At 37.8% G+C, this 25751-nt stretch overlaps 2 pseudogenes; one reads left to right on the plus strand and one right to left on the minus strand.

Moving 5' to 3' along the window:
- Window positions 1–835: 835 nt before the first annotated feature.
- LOC101715723 (large ribosomal subunit protein uL23 pseudogene) lies at window positions 836–1407 on the minus strand (annotated as a pseudogene).
- A 15389-nt stretch (window positions 1408–16796) lies between these two features.
- LOC101696514 (RB1-inducible coiled-coil protein 1 pseudogene) lies at window positions 16797–22690 on the plus strand (annotated as a pseudogene).
- The last annotated feature ends 3061 nt before the right edge of the window (window positions 22691–25751 follow it).

Below are 25751 nucleotides of genomic sequence, written 5' to 3' on the forward strand. Positions count from 1 at the left end.
AAAAATTATGAGAAAAGAAAAAAAATGGAGATGAAGTCTATGTAAATAGGGAAGGGTGGAGGGGTTAAGGGTGCACAGGTAATGGGGAAAAAATAACCAAGATAAATCATGTACAGGTACAAGAACTCAATGATAAATGCAAATGTATTGTATACCTAAAATGTACGAATAGAAGAATTTAAGCAAAAAAATAAGAAATAAAAAATAAAAAGAACAATGGAGATACATACATGTCAGATGATTTGGTGCTTCTCTGTGGAGATAAAAGTTTGACCAGAGGGAGGTGGCAAGGATTGTCCTGCGGCCCTTTAGTTTTGTTGGTCCAGCTGGTGAGTTGCACCTGATTCTTGGCGTCTTTGTCTCGGAGCAATCTGACCCTAGTGGTGATCACTGTGATCATGACATGGAGGTACTGGTTATTCCCCAGGCTGTCTGTGTTTTGGCCCTTAAACAAATATGGTAATTATCTCCAAATGCAATGGCAGCTTATAACACTGCTTGTTTTTTATTAGCAGTTAATGCTTGCTTTAAAAGTAACATTATATGTTTTCAATCTAGTTCATAGGTTTGGATACGTCACTTATAGGCATCAATGTATTTATCAAGGTTGTCTGAAAACTTTCCTAGTGCTTGTTTGACCCATCTACAGTTACCGAGAGAAAAAGACACATGGACATGGGCATGTCCGAATTCACTATTTATTTCTTGTAAGACATTTTGTCCTTGAAGGGCTTGAACAAAATTAGCTACAGGGGCATATAGTCCCATACCAGCCTTAATTATGGCTGGCTTGGAAGTTTCACCCTTAGATTCTTTTTTTTTTATATCATGAAAATAATGTGTATTTAGAATTAGCCAGCTGGACTCAGTTTAGATGATCCCAATTTTGTTGGCAACATCCAAAGCATCATAATCAGGAACCAGTCAGACATACGCCTTCTCTCCATCAGGCCTGATTAAGGTATTGACCTTGGCCACATCAATGTCATAGAGCTTCTTCACAGCTTGTTTGATCTGGTGCTTGTTGGCCTTGACGTCCACAATGAATACGAGTGTGTTGTTGTCCTCTATCTTTTTCATGGCTGACTCTGTGGTCAGGGGGAACTTGATGATGGCATAGTGGTCAAGATTGTTTCTCCTGGGGGCGCTTTTCCGAGGGTATTTTGGCTGCCGCCAGAGCCACAGTGTCTTGGGACAGTGGAAGGTGGGTGACATGTGGATTTTCTTCTTTTTGTGGCTGTGGATGCCTCGCAGCACTGCTTTCTTGGCTTTCAAAGCTTTTGCTTTGGCTTTAGCTTTGGGAGGGGCAGGAGCTTCCTTCTTTGCCTTCGGTGCCATCTTGGTAAAAAAGGCTCACCCCTAGATTCTTAAGAGTAAGGGGGAGGCATCTCAGTCTCTAATGGGAAAGTGGGAAAAATCTCAAGTTTAGTAGTAGGTAGGGTTTTAACTAGGATTGACTTGGAAACCTCATCCTCATGGTCCAAAAGGCAAGGGTGGCAAACCTCAGACTTAGTGATAAGGACCAGAGGTGTGTGGTCTTTCTGCAGCTTATATTTACATTTTGAACATAAGTAAGGATTATATTTTAACACAGTGAATATTTGAACATAAGCCATTTCTGACAATTTTCCCTTTTTCTTACAGTATAATTCTAATTGTTAAATAGCATCATAATCAATATTTTCTTTTGCATTCCATTTTGATTCTAGAGGCTAGGCAGCCTATGTGTGGATGCAGGAGAATATTCAGCTGCTTTTCCTCAGTACACAAGGCTCAAACTTTTGCCAGTGTTCAAGAATATATTTCAAAGGAGTAAGGGGTTTTGATTAAGTTCCCCATTTGTCTGAAATGCAAAAAGAAGCCATTCCTGTAATTCTAATTGATTTCTACTTTTCCCAAGGTGACACAGCTCCAGGCAGTTGGCTGCCATCTGGAGAGAGCCTAGAAGATAGATTGGACTGGAATAGCCACTCTTTACCAGCACATGATCTTATCTTTCCAGAGAACTTCTGTACTTATTCCCATAGGTATTTTAAAAGCCCAAGTTAAAATTGATTGTAGCTGTATGATCATGTTTTAAAGAATAAAGCATTGTTAGCCAAACCAATATTCAAGATATCTAAACCACTCTTTTCTAATTCTTTGAGAAAGAGACAGACAGATTAAAGGACATCACTTTTTACCCTTCAAAAGAGATCAATTCTTACCCTTCAAAAGAGATCACTTCTAGAGACAGACAAAAACAAAGAAGTGCTTCAGAGAATCCTTCTCTGTGAAGAAACCTGTAAGACATCTGTCTTATCTGTCTGAGAAACTTGGATAACCTTCCCCAGTGCAAGAAAAAGGCTATGCATTGTTCAAAGTTCATTTTAAGTCTGAATCTCACAGATTAAGCTTATACCTGTCACTTAGCAACCACAAGGCACACTTATTGGTTTTCCACATGCAAATGTAAGGAGAAACAAGTTGGCTGAAATCTCTTTTATTTTTAGTTAGCAAAGCACAAATGTAAATCACTTCTCTGTTAGGTGTTCTGTGAAAGGCAGTTTTCTATAAGCTATTTCTGCCTGAGTCTTCCTCTAGAGGTGCAGTCTAATGATAAATTAGCTAAACACTGCTAAAGTTAATTCCCAAGAGCTTGGGAGTTTCTAGCTTATTAAATATTTGTCAAAAACCTCCAGAGAGCTATTGTTCCTATTTGTGTCTGCCCAGTGGCCTATCTTCTTAGCAGAGAGAGGACAGTCCCAATATGCAGCTCAACTCTGAATGGAGGCTTGAGAAAGGACCCTACCAGCATTGTTTTTTTTATATTAAATTCTTTTATTGGTACATTGTAGGTATACAACACAATTACATTTCTCATTGGGAATTGTACCTTTACATAATGCATCTTGGTTCTTATTTTTTCCACATTCCTAGCCCTCCCTTCACGCCCTCCACCCTTCCCTATTTACAAAGATTTTATTTCCATTTTTTCCATTTCTCATCATTTTTTCTTTTCCCTTCTTTCCTTTCTCCTGCCCCTCCCAATACCCCTACCCCTTTGGACCTTTTCTTCCTATTTTACATTATCGATTATTCATTCTAATCATTGGTACATTTTAGGTATACAATATAATGACATTCATCATTGGAAATTTGCACCTTTACATAGTCTCTCTTGGTTCTTATTTTTCACCCTTGCCCAGCCCTCCCTTCAATCCCTCCATTCCTCTCTATTTACAAAGATTTTGTTCCTATTTTTCCATTTTCTCATATTAATCCCATTCCCTTCTATCCTTTCCCCTAGCCCTCCCACTTCCTTCCCCTTTGCCCCTTTTCTTCCTATTTCCCATTACCTATTATACATTTAGTCCTTATTTACACTTTCAGTTTCTCACACTAGAGAAACTATTCGGTATTTACACACGTGTGTCCTACTTATTTCACTTAAGAATATTGCCTCAATGTGCATCCACTTAGCTATAAATGTCTCTAATTTCTCATTTTTTATGGCTGAGTAGTACTCCATTTTATAAAAAAAACCCACATTTTCTTTATCCAGTCTCCAGTTGATGGGCATTTTAGCTGTTTCCAAGTTCTAGCTATCTCAAACTGCGCTGCTATGAACATGGGTGTACATATATCACTGTGGTATGATTCTTTCAATTCTTTGGGGAAGACCCCCAGCAGTGGATTAGCAGGGTCAAATGGGACTTCCAGGCTTAGTTCTTTGAGGTATCTCCATACTGATTTCCACAGTGGTTGTACCAGTCGACACACACCAGCAGTGGAGCAGGGTTCCTCTTTCCCCACAGCCATGCCAGCATTTGTTAATGGTTGATTCCATGACGGCAGCCATTCTTTCTGGAGTGAAGTGGAATCTCAGCGTTGTTTTCATTTGCATCTCTCGAATGACCAGTGATGTTGAACATTTTTTCATGTATTTATTTGCTATTTCTACTTCTTTGTCTGAGAAATGTCTGTTCATTTCAGATGCCCATTTTTGGATTGGGTACCTGATCTTTTTAAGTTCTTTATAGATTTGAGATAGTAGACCTTTGTCTGAGGAAGAGCAGGTGAAGATATTTGCCCACATTGTGGGTTGTCTCTTCACACTGCTGGTGGTTTCTCTTGCTGTGCAGAAGCTTTTTAATAAGAAGAGATCCCATTTGTTGATTGTTTGTGCTAGTTCATGGGCAACTGAGGTTTTGTTCATAAAATCTTTTCCTACACCAATGTCTTCAAGGGTTCTACCTAACCTCTGTTCCAACTGGTTCAGAGTTTCTATTTTAATATTTAGATCTTGAATCCATTTTGATTTTAGTTTAGTGCATGGTGAGAGATATAGGTCTAGTTTTAATCTTTGGCAAGTTGAAGCCCAATTTTTCTAGCACCATTTATTAAGGAGGCTACCTTTCCTCCAGTGAGGGTGTTTGGCTCCTTTGTCGAAGATGAGATGGCTGAGCGTATCTGGCATTGTTTCTGCATCTTCTAATGTGATCCACTGGTCCTCAAGTCTGTTTCTTTGCCAGTACCATGCTGTTTTTATCACAGTAGCTTTGTAGTATAGTTTTAGGTTGGGGATTGTGATATCTCCTGCCATGTCTCTATTACCTAGAATTGCTTTTGCTAGTCTGGGTCTCTTCTTGCTCCAAATGAATGTTTGGATTGTTTTCTCATGGTCTATGAAGTATGCTGGTGGGATCTCAATTGGAATTGCATTAAATCTATGTAGCAGTTTTGGAAGTATGGCCATTTTCACTATATTAATCCTTCCTACCCAGGAGCAGGGGATGTCTGTCCATTTTCTGATATCATCTTTAATCTCTCTTTTCAGAGTGCCATAGTTTTCAGAGAAGAGGTCTGTGATTTTTTTCATTAGGATGATTCCTAGGTATTTCAGTTTTTTGGATGCTATTGTGAAAGGAATTATTTGCCCTATTTCTCTCTCAGTGGGTCTGTCATTGGTGTAGAGGAAAGCTATTGATTTTTGTGTGTTGACCTTGTAACCAGCTACTTGACTGAATTTGGTTATTAAGTCTAGAAGACTTTTGGTGGAGTTCTTGGGGTCTTCTATATAGAGTATCATGTCATCTGCAAATAATGACAATTTGACTTCTTCATTACCTATCTTTTTCCTTTTATTTCTTTCTCTTGTCTAATTGCCATGGCTAATGTTTCCAGAACTATATTGAACAAAAGTGGTGATAGTGGACATCCTTGTCTTGATCCTGATTTAAGTGTGAAGGATTTCAGTTTTTGACCATTTAGTATGATATTGGCTGTTGGTTTGTCATAGATGGCTTCTATCACTTTGAGGTAAACACCATCTATTCCAATTGTTTGTAGGGTTTTTATCATAAATGCATGTTGGATTTTGCCAAATGATTTTTCTGCATCTATGGGGATAATCATATGGTTTTTGTCCTTGGCTCTATTGATGTAGTATGTTACATTGATTGATTTTCATATATTGAACCAACCCTGCATCCCTGGGATGAATCCCACTTGATCAGGGTGTATGATCTTCTTGATGATCTTCTGCTTTCTGTTTGCCAGTATCTTATTAAGGATTTTTGCATCTATGTTCATTAGTGAGATTGGCCTATAGTCCTCTTTTTTAGTTGGGTCTTTCTCTGCTTTGGGGATCAAGGTGATGCTTGCTTCCAGGAATGAATTTGGGAGTAGTCCTTCCCTTTCATTTTCAATGAAGAGTTTAAACGGTAGTGGCAGCAGTTCCTCTCTAAATGTCTTGTAGAATTCAGGAGTGAAGCCATCAGGGCCCTGGATTTTCTTAGCTGTTAAGTTTTTAATTACATTTTTTGATTTCATTGGTTGATATTGCATTGTTTAGAATTTTTAGGTCTTCTTCATTCAACTTTGGTAATTCATATGTATCTAGGAATCTGTCCATTTCTTCTGTGTTTTCCATCTTATTGGCCTATAGGTTCTGGAAATAGGTATTGATGATTCTCTGGATTTCTGCTGGGTCTGTTGTAATTTCACCCTTTTCATTCCTAATTGCATGGATTTGGGCCTTTTCTTTCCTTTTTCTGACAAGGTTGGCTAAAGGTTTGTCAATTTTGTTGATTCTTTCAAAGAACCAACTCTTGGCTTCATTGATTTTTTGTATTGTTCTCTTAGTCTCTATTGCATTGATTTCTCCTCTGATCTTTAAAATTTCCTCCCTTGGATGAGCTTTGGGGTTGTCCTGCTCTTCTTTTTCTAGAAGTATGAGGATCAGCATCAGGTTAATTGGGCTCATTCTGTTTTCCTAATATGCGTATTCACTGCTATGAATTTCCCTCATAATACTGCTTTCATTGTGTCCCATAGATTCCGATATGTTGTATTGTCATTGTCATTTAATTGAAGGAACTGTCTGATTTCTTCTTTAATTTTCTCTGTGACCCATTGTTTATTCAGAAGTGTGTTGTTCAATTTCCTTGTGCTTATGAAATTTTTTGAGTTTCTTTTGCTCTGGATCTCCAATTTCATCTCACTATGGTCTGATAATATACAGGTGATAACTTCATTTCCTTTGCACTTACTTAAACATGTTCTATGTGTGAGTATGTGGTCTATTTTGGAGAATGAGCCATGTGCAGCTGAGAAGAATGTGTATTCTGATTTTGTGGGGTGGAAGACTCTGTAAACATCTGTTAAGTTCATTGGTTCAAGAGTTCGATTGAGTTCTAGTATTTCATTACTTATTTTTAGTCTACTTGATCTATCTACTTGTGACAGTGGGGTGTTGAGGTCCCCCACTACAATTGTATTAGTGCATATATGACTTTCATGTCCATTAGTATTTGTTTTATATAGTTGGGTGCACTAGTGTTTGGTGCATAGATATTTATGTTTGCATCTCTTCCTCTTGGATTCTTCCCTTTACACGGATGTAGTGTCCTTCTTCTTCTCTCTTAATCAGTGTTGGTTTGAAATCTACTTGATCTGCCAAGAGGATAGCTACTCCTGCTTTTTTTCGGGTTCCTGTCTCATGCAGTATTGTTTTCCACCCTCTAACTTTCAGTCTATGAGTTTCCTTTTGAATTAAGTGTGTTTCTTGTATGCTGCATATTGTTGGATTTTGCTTCTTGACCCATTCTGCCAGTCTACTTCTTTTGATTGGTGAATTGAGACCATTAACGTTGATGGTTATAACTGAAACATATTGACTTGTCATTGCCATGACTTTTTCTTTTTGTTGAGTTCTCCCCCTTTACATTTAATTTCTTGTCATGCCAGATGGGTTCATTCTGCTTTGCTTCCTGGGGTTGTGATCCTCAATGTCTGTTCCTAGGATATTGTGTAAAATTCTTTGGAGTGCTGGTTTGGTATTCACGAAGTTCCTAAGGTGCTCTTTTTCATGGAAGTATCTTATTTCTCCATCCATTTTGAAAGATAGTTTTGCAGGGTACATCAATCTGGGTTGGAGGCTGTTTTCTTTTAGGGCTTGGAATATGTCACTCCAAGCTCTTCTTGCCTTGATGGTTTGTGTTGAGAAGTCTGCTGTCATTCTGATAGGCTTTCCTTTGTATTTGATTTCTCTTCTCTGATTGCTTGGAGAACTTTGATCTTCTGTTGAGTTTCTGGAATCTTAACAATTATAGGCCTATGTGTAGATTTTTTTGATCAAGGCTATTTGGAGTCCTATATGCCTCACTTATCTGTATGTCAAGCTCTTTTCCCCTGCTTGGGAAGCTTTCTGCCATTATTTCTGTGAAGAGATTTTTTATGTCATCTGCACTCTCTCCTGTTTCTTCATTGAGCCCAATCAGTCTTATATTATTCTTTTTTGCATCAACTAGCAGCTGCTGGGTTGATTTCACTTGTTCCCTTTTAATTTTGAAGCAATTTTTCTTTTCCCTGTCACTAATTGCAATCTTATCTTCTATATCTGAAATTTTGTCCTTACAGTGGCTCATTCTGCTGTGCAGACTTTCAGTGGAGTTTTTCATGTCCTGGAAATCTATTTGCATCTGTTTTATGGATTCCATTTTTTTTAATGTTGAGATTCCATCATATTCCTGAGCTCCTCTCTAGATTTATTAATCATGTCTTGCACTAGGGGCACAATTTCTCCTGTTATCTGAGAAATTATTTCTGATTTCATTTTTTCCAGATCCCCTTTTGTTGCCAGTTCAGTGGGTCCAGGTGGTTGAGTATCAGAGCGTTCCATCTCATTTCCCTTTGTGGTTGCTGTAGGTGATCTGGAAGTCTGGTTTTGAGACTTATTTTTGTTTTTTCTCATTTTGACTGGGGCAGGGGGCTGTTAGTGCCTGCATGGATTACCTCCTCTGAGCTGGGTGAGGTGGGACAGGGGCCGTGAGCAGTCGTAGTGATGGTGACCCAAAAGCCCTTTCCTGTGGGCTGGGAGCAGCCGGAGGGATGATGGCCGTGAAACCCCTTCCTCTGGACCAGGAGTAGTGAGATGTTGGCTCAGAAGCCCCTCCCTCTGGGCCCAGAGCAGTGGGAGGGATGGTGGCCCAGAAGCCCCTTCCTCTGGGCCAGGAGCAGTGGGACAGAAGGTGGCCCAAAAGCCCTTTCCTCTGGGCTGGGAGGAGCGGGAGGGATGGTGACCAGGAAGCCCCTTCCTCTGGACCAGGAGCAGTGGGGTGGTGGCTCAGAAGCCCCTACCTCTGGGCCGGGAACAGTGGGACTCAGTACCTTGATCTGGTGGTCTGGTGTCCTCTGCATCTTTTAGTGTGGAATCAGGTGGCTGCCTGTCTGCAGCGGGGTGATTCGGCATCTTCCTAGCGACTCAGGACCTTGGTAGGGTGTGCACAGACCTGCCTCTCTGCAGTGGGCTGATTTGGCGTGTGTTCTGCATAACTGGGGACCTCTTTAGGGTGTGGGCAGACCTGCCTGTTTGCAGAGGGGTGACTCGGCATCTTCTGCTCTAGTCAGCACCTGGGTAGGGCATGCACAGACCTGCCTGTCTGCAGCTGGCTGATTCAGGGTGTTCTGTGTGACTCAGGACCTAGGTAGGGCATGGGCAGACCTGCCTATCTGCAGCGGGATCTTTTGTTGATTCTTTTGAAGAACCAACTCTTGGCTTCCTTGATTTTTTTGTATCATTCTTTTAGTGTCCATTGCATTGATTTCTTCTCTGATCTTTATAATTTCCTCCCTTGTATGAGCTTTTGGTTTGTCCTGCTTTTCTTTTTTAGAAGCTTGAAGTTCAACATCAGGTTGTTTAATTGTGCTCACTCTGTTTTCCTCATATGTGCATTCACTGCTATGAATTTCCCTCGTAAGATTGCTTTCATTATGTCCCATAGATTCTGGTATGTTGTACTGTCATTGTTATTTAATTTTGGAACTGTCTGATTTCTTCTTTAATTCCCTCTGCGACCCATTGGTTATTCAGAAGTGTGTTGTTCAATTTCCATGTGTTTATGAAATTCTTGCAGTTTCTTTTGGTATGGATGTCCAATTTCATTGCACTATGGCCTGATAATATACAGGGGATAACTTCAATTCATTTGCATTTACTTAAACATGTTCTATGAGCGAGAATGTGGTCTATTTTGGAGAACAACCCATGTGCAGCTGAAAAGAATGTGTATTCTGATTTTGTGGAGTGAATCATTCTGTAAACATCTGTTAAGTTCATATGTTGAAGAGTTCGATTGAGTTCTAGTATTTCATTTTTTTTAATCTAATTGATCTATCTGTGACAGTGGGGTATTGAGGTCCCCTATTACAATTGTATTTGTGCGCATATGTCTTTTCATGTCCATTAGTGTTTGTTTTATATGGTAGGGTGCACTAGTGTTTGTTGCATAGATATTTATGGTTGTCATCTCTTCTTCTTGGATTGTTCCCTTTATAAGGATATAGTGTCCTTCTTTGTCTCTCTTAATCAGTGTTGGTTTGAAATCTACTTGATCTGCAAAGAGGTTAACTACTCCTGCTTTTTTTGAGTTCCTGTTGCATGGAGTATTGTTTTCCACCCCTTAACTTTCAGTCTGTGAGTTTCCTTTTGAATTAAGTGTGTTTCTTGAATGCAGCATAATGTTGGATTTTGCTTCTTGACCCATTCTGCCAGTCTATTTCTTTTGATTGGTGAATTGAGACCATTAACATTGATGGTTATAACTGGTACATGTTGAGTTATCATTGTCATGACTTTTTCTTTTTGTTGGATTCTCCTCCTTTACTTTTACTTTCTTGTCACACACACCCGATGGGTTCATCCTGCTGTGCTTCCTTTTGTTGCCATCCTAATTTTCTGTTCCTAGGATATTGTGTAAATTCTTTGGAGTGCTCGTTTGGTATTCATTAGGTTTGTAAGGTCCTCTTTGTCATGAAAGTATCTTAGTTGTCCATCATTTTTTAAAGATAGTTTTGCAGGGTACATCAATCTGGGTTGGAGGCTGTTTTCCTTTAGGGCTTGGAATCTGTCCCTCCAAGCTCTTCTTGCCTTGATCTTTTGTGTTGAGAAGTCTGCTGTGATTCTGATGGGCTTTCCTTTGTATGTGATTTGTTTCTTTTCTCTAACTGCTTGTAGAACTTTGCTCTGTTGTGTTTCTGGAATCTTAACAATTATATGCCTATGTGTAGTTTTTTTTGATCAAGGCTATTTGGATTCCTATATGCCTCACTTATCTGTATGTCAAGTTCTTTTCCCCTGCTTGGGAAGTTTTCTGCCATGGCTTCTGTGGGCAGATTTTGTTATGTCATCTCCACTCTCTCCTGTTTCTTCCTTGACTGCAATCAGTCTTATGTTATTCTTTTTATCATCTAGCAGCTGCTGGATTGATTTATCATGGTCCCGTACAATTTTGAAGCAATTTTTCTTTTCCTGGTCACTAATTGCAATCTTATCTTCTATATCTGAAATTCTTTCTTCACATTGGCTCATTCTGCTTTGTGGACTTTCAATGGAGTTTTTGATGTCCTGGAAATCTATTTGCATCTGTTTTATCGATTCCCCTTGTTTCCTATGCTGGGATTCCATCATGTTTCTCAGCTCCTCCCTAGACTTATTAATCATGTCTTGTACTATGAGCACAATTTCTCCTGTTATCTGAGAAATTATTTCTGATTTCATTTTTTCCAGATCCTCTTTTGTTGCCAATTCAGGGAGTCCACGTGGTTGAGTATCAGAGTGTTCCATCTCATTTCCCTTTGTGGTTGCTGTAGGTGATCTGGAAGTCTGGTTTTGAGAGTGTTTATATATCTTCTCATTTGATGGGGGGGGGCTCCTATAGGTGCTGGCATGGCTTACCTTCCTCTGGGCTGGGAGCAGTGGAAAGGCGGCCTGGAAGTGCCTTCCTCTGGGCAGGAAGTGGTCCACTCTGGGTACTTTATTGGCTGATATTTACTACCTCATGAATGATACTTTTTGCTTGAAGTCTTTCCTGTATATATCATCACTAATGTAATATCCAGTGGTCATTATATTCCCTCTCAGCCTCTGTGGTATATGAATTCATATTTTCATCAGACCTAACCACTATTAAGGGCCCCATCATCAAGTTTTTATTAATATTTTCAGAATCCTATGTTCCTCTGTGTCTAGCAGGCACCTTCCTAAACCCAATATTCCTGTATGTTCTCATCTGTTGGTGCCTGTAGGAGATGACCTAGATATGGGGTGGACTTAATGTCTGTCCCTAATCTCTCTGTTTTTCATGTTGTTTATATCCTAATGCTAGAAAATTTGAGATCTCATAATCTGAAAGTGTTGCAGTCTAATCAACCTGAAATTATATTGTACCTTTTAATTATAGAGGCAACACTCCCTTATGGAATCTTGGGCTTGCTTGACCTTTATAATGTCTTTCTTCTGGTACCTACTTATATCCCCCTTTTAAAAGCCGTATAGTGCTGAACTATTGCTTTCTCTTTTTTTTTTTTTTTTTTTTTTTTTGGTACCGGGGATTGAACTCAGGTCCTTGCACTTGTGCAGCAGGCAGCGAAACCACTGAGCTAAATCCCAGGCCCAACTATTGCTTTCTTTTCTTGCATTGTCAGAATTTGCAGCTATGAATATATAGAGAAGCTCACATGGATCACCTCTGATCATGTCATGATCTGTACTTCCTGACCATATATTTTGGCCCCCACTAAGGAGGAACCTATTTTTACTGTTTACATTTCACCCACTGCTCGGTACTGACCTTTTAAGTCTCTCAATTTTACCTTATTATAAACTCCACATGGCTCACTCCATGTGTTAATAATATTTCTCAATTAAATATTATTCATATTATGGTTCGTAGACTAAAGATTAAAGCCTAGCTCCCCAACAATCTCACACATGATTGGGTAGGAGACTTTCCTCTTGAACAAATTACAACATTTCAACAATTAAATATCTCAGGTAAAAGCCATTTGAGGGCATTATAGTAGCAATGGAACTGCCAGCTACTATAGCCACAGCAACTGTTCCCCTAACTCATTCCATCCAAACTGGCCAAATCATGCATGGCTATTTTAAAAATGTTATTTCTAAGCTCTTAACTCAAACCTATATTGACAAGGAAAGTTTTCAAACACTTGACACCCTTCAGGCAGCTGCCAGATGGCTCACCAAACATCAAGAAGCTCTTTGGATACAGTAGGCTCAAATATGATGCTGGTTAATGTTTTGTGTACATCACCCCTATTCCACTTAATCATTCTCATTCTTGAGCAGAGGGCCAACGTCTTCTCTATGGTGCTTTTCATACAAATCTAGATAGAGAAATCACAGGTCTTATGGGGCGGCTTCAGGCCCAAATTTAAAAGCTTTAAATGGAAGCTTAAAATATTATTTTAGGTGATTTCAATGATATTATTTATTGGCTGAATTATAAAAGTTTGTTTTCTGGTTTCAGCCTTCACATTTAGATTCTTATGGCTATTGGAATAATTTTCTTTTTCCATTTTCTTGCAGTACTAAGAGCCTTCTGTATACTATTTCAGTGGATGCTGCATGCTGAAGCCATGATGGCCTTTTTCCACCAAGCCCAATTACCTTCCTCCCTTCATCTTGTCCTTCTTTCTCAAGCCTATGTATAAAACAAAAAAGAGGGTTGTGTGGGGTTATTGACCAGAGGTATATACGAGTTGGATAGGCAGACATAAGGGATTTTTGGAGCCACATGCCCAAAGCCTCCTGGAATGTATTGTTAGAGATTCAAAGATAGCCTTCAAGGCCACAATTCGAAATAGGATCAAGCACACTATCTTAAGAGGGCTCTGTCCCTTGTCTTTCCCAACCTTCCCCTGTCCTTCCCCTGTCCCTTACATAAATTCGTGTATAAACATTGTTCTGCCTCTGTTCTTTATCCTTGCTTCATGGTTCTATTAATAAATAGCCATCGAGGCTTCAGTTGGGTTCTATCATTATCAGACTCTCTCATGCTGAGGGATTTCAGTTAAAAGCAGTCCCTCTGAGCCCTCTTGGAGTATGAATTGGATATTGACTCCAAGTAATCTTTCATCCTTTGCATGGAGCCATGTTCATGAACTGCAACAGAAAATTAAAACATAAGAGAAGTCAGTGGAATAGAGAGGAAAGAAACATTACAAAAAAATCAACAAATTGAAGAGCTTGTTCTTTGAAAGAACAAACAAAATAGATAAGCTCTTTACCTGACTTACCAAGAGAAAGAGAGAAAAGTGTCACTTCAAAGCAATTAAAAATGAAAAAGTTGAAATCACAAAGTGCATTGTCAAAATCTTGAAGTTAGAAACTACTTGAAAAGTTGTATTCCAGCTAATTAACAAATTTTGAAGAAATGTACAGGTTCCTAGGCTCGTATAAAATTACCAGAGCTAGCCCAAGAATACATAACTATGCTTAACAACCCAATAATAAGCAATGAAATTGGCACACTAATAAAGAGTCTATCACATAGAAGAAGCCCAGCACCTGCTGAATTAACTGCTTAATTCTACAAAAACTTTTAGGATGTTATATCACCAATACTCCTTCAAGATCTTCAAAGAATTTTAAAGAGATGAAATACTCCCAAATTCATTTATGGAAGCCAGTATCACCTTGATTCCAAAAGCTGGTAAAGATCCTATTAATGAACACAGATGCAAAACTCCTCAACAATATATTAGCATATAGAATGAAGCATATCTTCAAAAAGATCATACATCATGACTAAGTATGTTTCATCCCAGAGATGCAAGGATGGTTCAACATATAGAAGTCAATAAATGTAATATATGACATAAACAGAAGCAAAGTCAAAAATCACATGATCATATCAATGTTTGCAGAAAAGGCTTTTGACAAAATCCAACACCGCTTTATGATAAAAACCCTCAAGTAAACAAGTATAGAAGAACCTTACCAGTATTTGTAAAAGTTATTTATGACAAACCAATAGCCAGCTTCACATTAAATTCAGAAAACCTAAAAGCATACACCCTAAAGTCATGAACAAGACAATGATGCCTACTATCATCTCTTCTGTTCAGCATAGTGCTTGAATAACTAGCCAAAGCAATCAGCCAAGAGAAAAAAATGAATGGGTCATATATAAGAAAGGAAGAACTCAAATTATCATTATTTTCAGATGAAATGATACTCTACATAGGTGACCCAAAGAACTCCACCAAAAAACTCTTGTTACACAGATTCAGTGTCATCCCAATAAAATTACAAACAGCATACTTTACATATCTATAGAAAACAATCCTCAAATTCATATTGAACCAAAGAGACCCAGAGTAACAAAAGCAATTTTGGGTAACAAGAGCAAAGCAGGAGGCTTTAACATTCCTGTTTGTAGAAGATTGAAACAATTCATATTGCTTACTATGTACTACCTTAAAATCAAAATGGATCAAAGATGTGGAAACAATTATCTTACTGGAAGATAAAATAGGTAAAACAACTTCAAGGCATACATATAGAAAAGGATTTTCTAAAGAGAACCTCAATTTGCACAATAAATAACAGCACCTATCAACAAATGGGATTATATCAGACTAAAATGCTTCTGTATAGCAAGAGAATCAATTAGTAGAGTGAAAAGACAATTGATAGAATGCGAAAAAATTTGTGAGCTATTCCTCAGAGGGGTAATATATAGAATACATAAAGAACTGAAAAATAACTCAACCACTTAAAATTAAAGACCTAGTCCAGAAATGAGGAAATGTAATTAACAGACTCTTCACAGAGAAGGAAGTACAAATGGTCAATGACTATATGAAAAAATGTTTGCAGGTTGAAGTAGGACCAAGCAGCCTTGGGCTGGCTCTGAGGCAAGTCATCACTTTCCCTGATACAGAGGAGATTGAAGTGGGACTGAGCAGCCTTGGGCTAACTGTGCAGCAGTGGTGACAGTGGTGACACCACTCTTCCTGCCCTGTGATAAGTAGCATGAGAAGAGAGACATGTCAGTGAAGGCTGTGCAAGGACTGGGAGGGTCCAACTGTATACAGAACTGGGATCAGCCTCAGGATGTCTCTGTCTGAGGGTGCCACAGCAGCTAGGAAAGTGAAACAGAGAAAAAAAGGGTGAGGAGATGTGGGGAGGCCACCAAGGGACGTATGGAAACTTCCTGGCTGAAGATTGGACCCAGCCCCATCACCTGGAGGCCAAGATCAGTCTCACTTCCAGCACTAATCCTACTGCAGACTTGGAGGAATCATCCAACACAGTTTTGGGCTCTAATTTGGACAATACCACAGAACTATGGAACAGTGGACAACAGAAGAATTTTATTATTTTGTTGTTGTTGTATTCTTTGTTTTGTTGTCATTTTTGTCTAGGGGTTTTTTTGTCATTTAGGCTTTTACTTTTAGTGTTTATTTTGTTTGTTTTCTTTCTCTATTTCCTCAACTGTTTCTCTTGATTTTTTGTTATTTTCATGCAAGTGAACATAGTCTCTAGTCTTTCTGGTTCTCTTCTTTTGCTTTCTTCTTCATTCTTTCCTCCTGTCCTCTTCTTCAGTTTCCCAAAGCTTGGGTAATCAGCCTTTAAGAAGCATTCAACCTTGCTCCTACTACATTTCTCTTTATTTATCTCTGTTTTGTCACCTATCCCTCTTAACTTTATACCCCACAGGGAAAAATCACTCTACTAAGGGAAAATTAACTTCATACAAGTTTCTGGTATATGATGGAGTTTGGTATATACCTCTAGAGCTTGCTCCTATGCTTAAAGGTACCAAATTAATAGACACCACAGTTTGTCAGTTTCAAGGCTGTGCTTGATGCTAATGATATTGCTAATTGCAATACTTTACCCAAGATGTCATACTTGTAATCAATTGTTCTCCCTTATATGACAACACTGTGATTGTCTGGGGTCATAACTATCACCATAGTCAAGTATTAAAGGACTGAGTACTGAACGAAATAGTAATTTCTCATCCCTAAAAAATTGGGAAGGTAGAATCTTGGGACAGACACAAAGACCAAGAGCCACATATGGCCAGAAGACATCTCTGAGGAATAGACATTTCCTAGGGAAGCCTCGATACTAGTGATAAATTTATCTGCCATAAGAAATTCAGAAGCATCAATACATAAAAAACATATAATTAAAAAATAGAGGGAGGAAGAGACAGAGTCGACAATTACAAACTCACCCATGGTCATGTCCGCAGCCCTGCAGAGCCCTCGGTGCTGCCTTCGGGTCCCCCAGTCGCCCAGGCCCCTAGGCTCTGACCGGCCGTGGCCCCCTTACTCCCGGCCTCTTATCAGGAGCCGAGGGGCCTGACCCCGTCCTAGGCCCAGAACCCTCCTTTCTACCCAGAGTTCGGCGTCGCAGCTGGCACATCGGCTCCCTGGCATCTGCAGTTGTGTCGGTTGGCTGTGCCGAATGGGCGGTTGGTAGGTGGCAGCGGAAGATGGTGCCCCGATACGCCCGCTGTACTGCTGCTGCCGGCGGAGGAGGAGGCGCTGTCGGTTCTTTGTGTTCAACCAGTAATGCCATTCAGTTGCCAATATCAAGCAAAGCAAACAAAAGCCAGTTTTGATGTGCTTTTTAAGAAAAGTGGTAGTGCTTTTCACAGTGCCTGACCGAACTATATCAGAAGGTGAAGCTTAAACTCACAGAATCCAGTGAAATCTTGAAGTTATATGTATTTCTGGTTAACACCGGAACTACTCTAGCATTTGACACTGAATTTACAGTGCAAACTGTGGCAGACCTTAAACATGCCATTCAAAGCAAATACAAGATTGCCATTCAGCCTCAGGTGCTGGTGGTCAATGGAGGAGAATGAAATGTGGCTGCAGATTGAAGTGTATGCACTTATAGCACTGGGACAGACACAAATCCAATTTTTCTGTTTAACAAAGAAATGATCTTATATGATCATGCACCTGCTATTCCTAAAACTACATTTTTCAATAGCAAATAACATGGAAATAAAAGTTGAAGAATCTCTTATGATGCCTGCAGTTTTTCACACTGTTGCTTCAAGGACACAACTTGCTGTGGACATTTAAGAAGTTGCCAAGAAACTTTGTTCTTTTTGTGAAGGCCTTGTCCATGATGAACATCTTCAACACGAAGGCTGGGCTGCAATCATGGCCAATCTGGAGGACTGTTCAAATTCATACCAATAGCTACTTTTCAAGTTTGAAAGAATTTATTCAAATTATCTGCAATCCATAGAAGACATCAAGTTAAAACTTACTCATTTAGGAACTGCTGTTTCAGTAATTGCCAAGATTCCATTGTTAGAGTGCCTAACCAGACATAGTTACAGGGAATGTTTGGGAAGACTGGATTCTTTGAATGAACGCGAAGGCTCAGAAAAGGCTGAGACCAAACAATCCACTGAACTGGTGCTCTTTCCTGATATGCCCAGAACAACTAATACATCCTTGTTAACCTCATTTCACAAGTCAGTGGAACATGTAGCCCCAGATACTACAGATGCTAAGAGAGGCAAAGGAATTAGAGAATCTAGTCAAAGTATTGTATAGCAAGATGAAACTTCAGTAGATGCTAAAGACAGTGATTTGCCTTTTTAAAATGTATCTTTGTTAGACTGGATAAATGTTCAAGATAGATCTAATGATGTGGAATCTTTGGTCAGAAAGTGCTTTGATTCTATGAGCAGGATTGACCCAAAGATTATCAGACAACCATTTATAGTAGAATGCCATCAAACTATTGCCAAACTTGATAATTAGAATACGAAAGCCATTAAAGGGCTTGCAGATTGGCTATATGCCCTGGACCAGATGATTGACAGCTGTGGCTGGCTGGTGAACAAACAGAAAGAGCTCTGAGGGATTTTTAGCTAATCAGATGAGAGCTGAAAATTTGAAGGATGAATCTGTATTACCTGATTTGTGCCTGACTCATACAGATCAGTTGATGATTATGTTGCAAAATCACAGAAAACTACTGGATATTAAGCAGAAGTGTACCACTGACAAACAAGAACTAGCAAATAATCAACATGTCAGACTGAAGTGGTGTTGCTTTGTGATGCTTCATGCTGATCAAGATGGAGAAAAATTGCAAGCTTTGCTCTGCCTCTTAATAGAGCTGTTAGAAAGAGTCAAAATTGTTGAAGCCCTTAGTACTGTTCCTCAGATGTATTGCTTAGCTGTTGTTGAGGTTGTAAATAGAAAAATGTTCATTAAACACTACAGGGAGTGGGCTGGTGCTTTAGTCAAAGATGGAAAATGATTGTATGAAGCAGGAAACTCTAAAAGGGTATCCTTTGGGAAAGTATTTAGAAAGTCCTTTTAAAGAAATTGTCTGTTTAGGGGACTGGACTCCTGGCCACCTTCCTTTTGTACTCAGAAGCCTCAAAAGTTTGACTGTGAACTTCCAGATATTTCATTAAAAGATTTACAGTTTCTGCAATCATTTTGTCCTTCTGAAGTTCAGCCATTCCTCAGGGTTCCCTTACTTTGTGACTTTGAACCTCTACACCAGCATGTACTTGCCCTACAAAGTTTGGTAAAAGCAGTACAAAGTTTGGATGAAATGTTGCAGACCATTACAGATCTCCTGAATGAACAAAAGGCATCCATGAATCAAGCATCCCCTCAGTCAGCTTCTTCCCCATGGACAGAAAGTGCAGCAGGTATTACAACTACTACCTCACCAAGAACTTCCCCTCCACTCACTGTTCAGGGTGCCTTGTGTCCTGCAGTGTGTCCCTTAGAAGAATTAACTCCAGCTAGCATTGATGCACATACATTTGATTTTGAAACTATACCCCATCCAAACATTGAACAAACTATTCACCAAGTTTCTTTAGACTTAGATTCATTAGCAGAAAGTCCTGAGTCAGATTTTATGTCTGCTGTGAATGAGTTTGTGATAGAAGAAAACCTATCATCTCCTAATCCTGTAAGTGATCCCCAAAGTCCAGAAATGATGGTGGAATCACTTTATTCATCGGTTATCAATGCAATAGATAGTAGACGTATGCAAGATACAAATACATGTGGTAAAGAGGACTTTGGAGATCATGCTTCTCTGAATGTCCAGTTGGAAAAATGTAGAGTTGTTGCCCAAGGTTATCATTTCAGTACACAAAGCTTTAAGGAAGCTCTTTGCCATTTCAAAACATTTGTACAAAATGAACAATGTGACTTCTCAAATTCTTTAAAGTGTACAGTGATAGAAATAAGAAGCATTATTGAAAAAGTAAAATGTTCCCTGGAAATAACACTAAAAGAAAAGCATCAAAAAGAACTACAGTCTTTGAAAACTGAATATGAAGGTAAAATCAATGCATTAATTAAGGAGAGTGAAGAAAATGAAAACAAAATTTAAAAATTGAAAGACTTGGTATACCTTGAAGAAGTTTTACAAAATAAAAATAGTGAATTTGCTTTGGTTAAACATGAAAAAGAAGCTGTCATCTGCCTGCAGAATGAAAAGGATCAGAAGTTGTTGGAGATGGAAAACATAATGCACACTCAAAATTGCAAAATTAACAAACTGAAGCAGTCACGAGAGGTTGTATTAGAAGACTTAAAAAAGCTTCATGTTGAAAATGATGAGAAGATTGAGTTATTGAGGGCAGAGTTTCAGTGTTTAGAGCAAAGCCACCTAAAGGAATTAGAGGACACATTGCATGTCAGGCACACACAGGAGTTTGAGAAAATTATGACAGACCACAAAATTTCTTTGGAGAAATTAAAGCAGGAAAATCAACAAAGAATTGATCAGCTACAAGAATCTCAGGCCGTAGCTATCCATGAAAAAGAACAGCAGCTGCAGGAATTAAAACAAATTTTCTGATTTGTCAGACATGAGGTGTAAGATAGAGGTTAAGCTTGCATTGAAGGAAGCAGAAACTGATGAAATAAAAATGTTGCTGGAAGAAAGCAGAATGCAGCAGAAAGAAACATTGAAATCTCTTCTTGAAAAAGAAACAGAAAATTTGAGAACAGAGATAAGTCAATTAAACCACATGATTCATGATAATAATGAAAATTATTAGGTGGGCTTAGCAGAGCTAAGAACTTTAATGACAATTGAAAAGGATCAGTGCATTTCAGAGTTAATTAGTAGACAGGGAGAAGACTCTGGCATACTTAAAGCTGAATTAGACAGAGTAACATCTTTGCATCACCAAGTATTTGAAATAGAAAAAAAACCTAAAAGAGCAAGTAGTTGAACTGCAGAATAAATTGGATTCAGAATTGCATGTTCTTGAAAAATGAAAAGATGAAAAAAATCACCCAACAAGAAGAGAAATATGAAGCAATTATACAGAATCTTGAGAAAGACAAAGAGAAATTGATTATGAGCCATGAGCAACAAAGAGAACAGTTAATTCAGAAACTTAATTGTGAAAAGGATGAAGCTATTCAGACTGCCCGAAAAGAATTTAAATTGAAGAGAGAAGTTGTTGAGATAGAGTTATTAGAAAAAATTAAACATCTTGAAAATCAAATAGCAAAAAGTCCTGTCATTGAATCTACCAGAGAAGATTCTTCAAGTTTAGTTGCTGAACTTCAAGAAAACTTCAGGAATAAAAAGCTAAGTTTCTGGAACAACTTGAAGAGCAAGAGAAGAGAAAGAATGAAGAAATGCAAAATGTTCAAACATCTTTGATTGCTGAACAACAAACCAATATTAACACTTTTAACAAGAGAGAAAATGAGAAAAGAAAACATAATAAATGATCTTAATGATAAGTTGAAGAGTGCAATGCAACAACAAGAAAGGGATAAAGATTTGATAGAATCACTTTCTGAAGATAGAGCTCGTTTGGTTGAAGAAAAGAAGCTTGAAGTCAGTAAGTTGCAGAGCAGCACTTTTGTTCCTTCTCCATATGTAGCTGCACCCCCAGAACTTTATGGAGCCTGTGCACCTGGATCCCCAGGTGAAGCAGATAGATCAGGGAGACAGCAGATGAAAGAAAAGTGGATTCAGCAATGGAGACAAGCATGATGTCTGTCCAGGAAAATGTCCATATGCTTTCTGAAGAAAAACAGAGGATAATGCTCTTAGAAAGAACATTGGAGTTGAAAGAGGAAGAAAGTAAGCAGTTAAATCAATGACTGATATCTCAGAGCATGTTTTCAGTATCTTCAAGGTATTCTGAAAAGATAGCAATTAGAGATTTTCAGGTGGGAGATTTGGTACTCATCATCCTAGATGAATGCCATGACAATTACATATTATTTACTGTTAGTGCTACTTTATATTTTTTACATTCAGAGTCTCTGCCTGCCCTGGATCTCAAACCAGCTTCAAGTGCATCTAGAAGACCCTGGGTACTTAGAAAAGTACTAGAAAAGGAATATTGTCAAGCCAAAAAGACACAAAAAAGATTGAAATTTCCTTTAGGGACAAAGTTTTACAGAGTGAAAGCTGTGTCATGGAATAAGAGAAGTATAACCTATGGAAGAAATTACTACATTTTATGTCATTTTCTGACTTTTCCTACATCTCTCATTAATCACCTCAAAAACAGCAGGCCATCTTTTTATACAAAAGTCATCATGACAGTATATTTCATTGTTGTACTTTTTAACTGGCTATTTTTTAGGAACAATAAATTCATCAAAACCCTTGGCTGAATTAAAATGGTTTTCGGGGTTTTTTTCTCTTTTATACCCAGATAACTAGAAATGTGGTCCAAACTAATTCATCTTCTTAAAGGGCATACCCTGTGCATTGTGGCTTATGGTTAGACATATTTATTGCCTGTTAAATATGCATTAGCTTGAAGTTAGATGTTAAATGTTAGTTATTATTACCAGCATTTGTCCTTTTGTGAAATCGGTATCAGAATATTTGCACTCTTTAACACATTCTTTATAAAAATATACAAATTCTTCAAAACTATTTAAAGAGTGTTGCTGCATGCAGATAATCATAATTTTGAGTATGCCTCAGTAGATTACTAAAGCAAATTATTTCATTTTTAAATGCCCTTAAATGTTTCAAAAAAAGGAACTCTGTAGTTTGACTGACTGACTTTAAGATCAGTAATAAATAATCAGCAATCCTGAAAAGCACTTTCAACAGATAAGTCATCTGGGTTGTACAGGGAAGAGTCTGTGCTATTGCTGTTTTCCAGGGCAGCACTCGAACCTTCCCAACATCTTTATGATTCTATTTAGAATAATCATATTGATGAAATTGTAATTCATAGCTACATTTCAGAAAAAGATGCATTGTACATTAACCATTTAAAGGTCATTCAAATAACAAATATTGTATTGTAAAAGACCTGTACAATTTTTAAACAATAAAGACTTGAACTTGTAAATGTGTGTGCCTTTTAAAGAAGAATACATTTTTAATATATTTGAGTGATTGTGGGGGAGTATGAGAAAACTGTTCTGTATCAGAGTAAACAGTGTAAAACAGTGTTATATAGAATAGAATGTGAAAACTAGGCTTTTAGAATTGTTGCCATTGTGCAGAGATATTTAAATGAATTAGTTGATTTGGGTGAAAGTTGTTTCAGGTTTTTTGGTAGAGAACAGTAACAAAATGATTTTTTTCAGAAAATATTTAATTTCTTCATAAAATAAGTTAAATATGTTTTTAAATATGTTTATCTAATAGTACAAAATGAAATAAGCATCATAATGTATAGAAAACTGAATTTGACAACATTAATGAATAAATGAACAGTGATTTAAAAGAAAAAATAAAAAATGGCTAGATGCAGAAGCAAAATGTAACCCCAGACCTCAGGCCCCACCAGGACAAATCCAGGGGACAACAAGATAAAGGAAATAAGAAGCTGCCCACCTGAATTTCCTGAAATGATACCTGCAGGAGTAAATTAATGGAAGAATGCAGGTATAGAAAAAAACCAGAGAAGAAATAATCTCTCAGGTAAAAAAAAAAAAAAAAAAAGAGATGATGATCATAATGAAAGACTTGCTCAGCAAATCAAAAGTTGACACAGATTAAAAAACTAGAAGAATTTAGGAAAAGAATTGAAACAATGAGTGCCCAACATAAGAAAGAAATGGAATCCATGAAACGGATTCAAATAGATTCCCAGAAGATAGAAAATTCCATTGAAAATTTGCAAAGCCAAATGAATGAATGTGAAGACAGAACATCAGACCTAGAAAAAAGGATTGCAGTTAGCTATCACAAAAAGAAAGACTTCTTAAAAATAGCAAGGTTCTGTGGGAAATCAATTCAACAGCTTCAAGGTGATGCAAAGAAAAAGAACATAAGACTAATCACAAGCAGGAGTTAGTGAAAATGACATAAAAAACCTGTTCACAGAAGTAATAGCAGAAAATTTCCAAAGCATGGAAAATACATTGGACATAGAAATAAGTGAGTCATACACAACTCGAATTACACATGACCAAAATGAATCTACACAAAGGCATATAATAATCAAGATACCAGAAATTCAGCATGAGAACAGAATATTAAAAGCTGTTGGAGAAAAGAAACAAATCACCTATAAAGGAAACCCCATCAGAATCACAGCAGACTTCTCAACATGAACCCTTAAGTCTAGGAAGGCTTGGAGTGAACTATTTCAGGTCATGAAAGAAAACAACTTCCAACCCAGATTGACATACCCTGCAAAACTGTATTTCAAATTCTATGGAGAAATAAGATACTTCCATAACAAAGAACAACTGCAGAAATTCATGACCACCAAAGCAGCTCTACAAAATGTTCTGAAGGATATTTTAGAAAGAGATAATGAAGACCAACATTCCAAGAAAACCAATAGGAAGAAGGCATCATTCAGGACAAGCAATTAAACAGACATGGTGGAATCTCAGCATTGTTTTCATTTGCATCTATCGAACGACCAGTTATGTTGAACATTTTTTATATGTGTATTTGCTATTTCTACTTCTTTGTCTGAGAAATGTCTGTTCATTTCAGATGCCCATTTTTGGATTGGGTCTTTAAATTTGGGAGGTCTGCTTTTTAAAGTTCTTTATAGATTTTAGATAGTAGACCATTGTCTGAGGAACAGCAGGTGAAAACTTTTTTCCCACATTGTGAGTTGTCTCTTCATGCTGTTGATGATATCTCTTGCTGTGCAGAAGCTTTTTAATAAGAAGAGATCCCACTTGTTGATTGTTTGTGCTAGTTCATGGGTGACTGAGGTTTTGTTCATAAAATCTTTTCCTACACCAATGCCTTCAAGAGTTCTACTAACCTATCTTCTAGCAGGTCTAGTGTTTTTGTTATAAAACTTAGAGATTTGATGCATTTTGATTTTAGTTTAGTGCATGGTGAGAGATATCGCTCTAGCTTTAGTCTTTGGCAAGTTGAACCTAAATTTTTCCAACACCATTTATAAAAGAGGCTGTCTTTCCTCCAGTGAGGCTATTTGGCTCCTCTGTCAAAGATGAGGTGGTTGAGTAAGTCTGGAGTTGTTTCTACATCTTACAATGTGTTCCATTGATCTTTGGGTCTGTTTCTCTTCCAGCACTATGCCATTTTTATCACAGTAGCTTTGTAGTACAGTTTCAAGTTGGGGGTTGTGATACCCCTGGTTTTGACTTTTTTGCCTAGAATTTTCTTTGCCATTCTAGGTCTCTTCTGATTCCAAATGAATGGGTGGATTGTCTTCTCTTGTACTCTGTAATATACTTTTGGAATTTCAATCAAGATTGCATTGAATCCATATAGCAGTTTTGGAAGTATGGCCATTTTCACTATATTGGTTCTTCCTACCCAGGAACAAGGGATGTCATTCTGTTTTCTGATATCCTCATTGATTTTTTTTTAGAGTGCTGTAGTTATATATATATATATATATATATATATATATATATATATATATATATATATATATATATACATTTTAGGTATAAAATACATTTACATTTATCATTGGGTGTTTGTACCAGAATATGATGTATCTTAGTTCTTATTTTTTCTCCCATTACCTGTGACCCCTTCACCTCATCCATCCTTCCCTATTTACACAGACTGTGATTCCATTATTTTTTCTTACTCATAATTTTTCTTTTCCCTTCTTGCCTTTCCCCTTCCCCTCCTGCTATCCCCAAACACTTGGACCTTTTCCTATTTCAAATTATCAATTATTCATTTTAATCATTTTCATCCTTATTTACACTTTTAATTTCTCACACGAGAGAAACTATTCGGTATTTACACATGTGTGTCCTATCTATTTCACTTAAGAGTATGGCCTCAATATGCATCCATTTGGCTATAAATGTCTCTAGTTTCTCACTCTTTATGGCTGAGTAGTACTCCATTTTATAAAAAAAGACATCTTCTTTATCCAGTTTCCAGTCGATGGGCACTTGGGCTGTTTCCAAGCTTTAGCTATTACAAACTGTGGTGCTATATACATAGGTGCAGATATATCGCTGTGGTATGATTCTTTTAATTC

Source organism: Heterocephalus glaber, unplaced genomic scaffold (assembly GCF_053883595.1).
Source record: "Heterocephalus glaber isolate CG9 unplaced genomic scaffold, H.glaber_assembly_v1.0 deba00000936, whole genome shotgun sequence".
NCBI classification, from domain to species: domain Eukaryota; kingdom Metazoa; phylum Chordata; class Mammalia; order Rodentia; family Bathyergidae; genus Heterocephalus; species Heterocephalus glaber.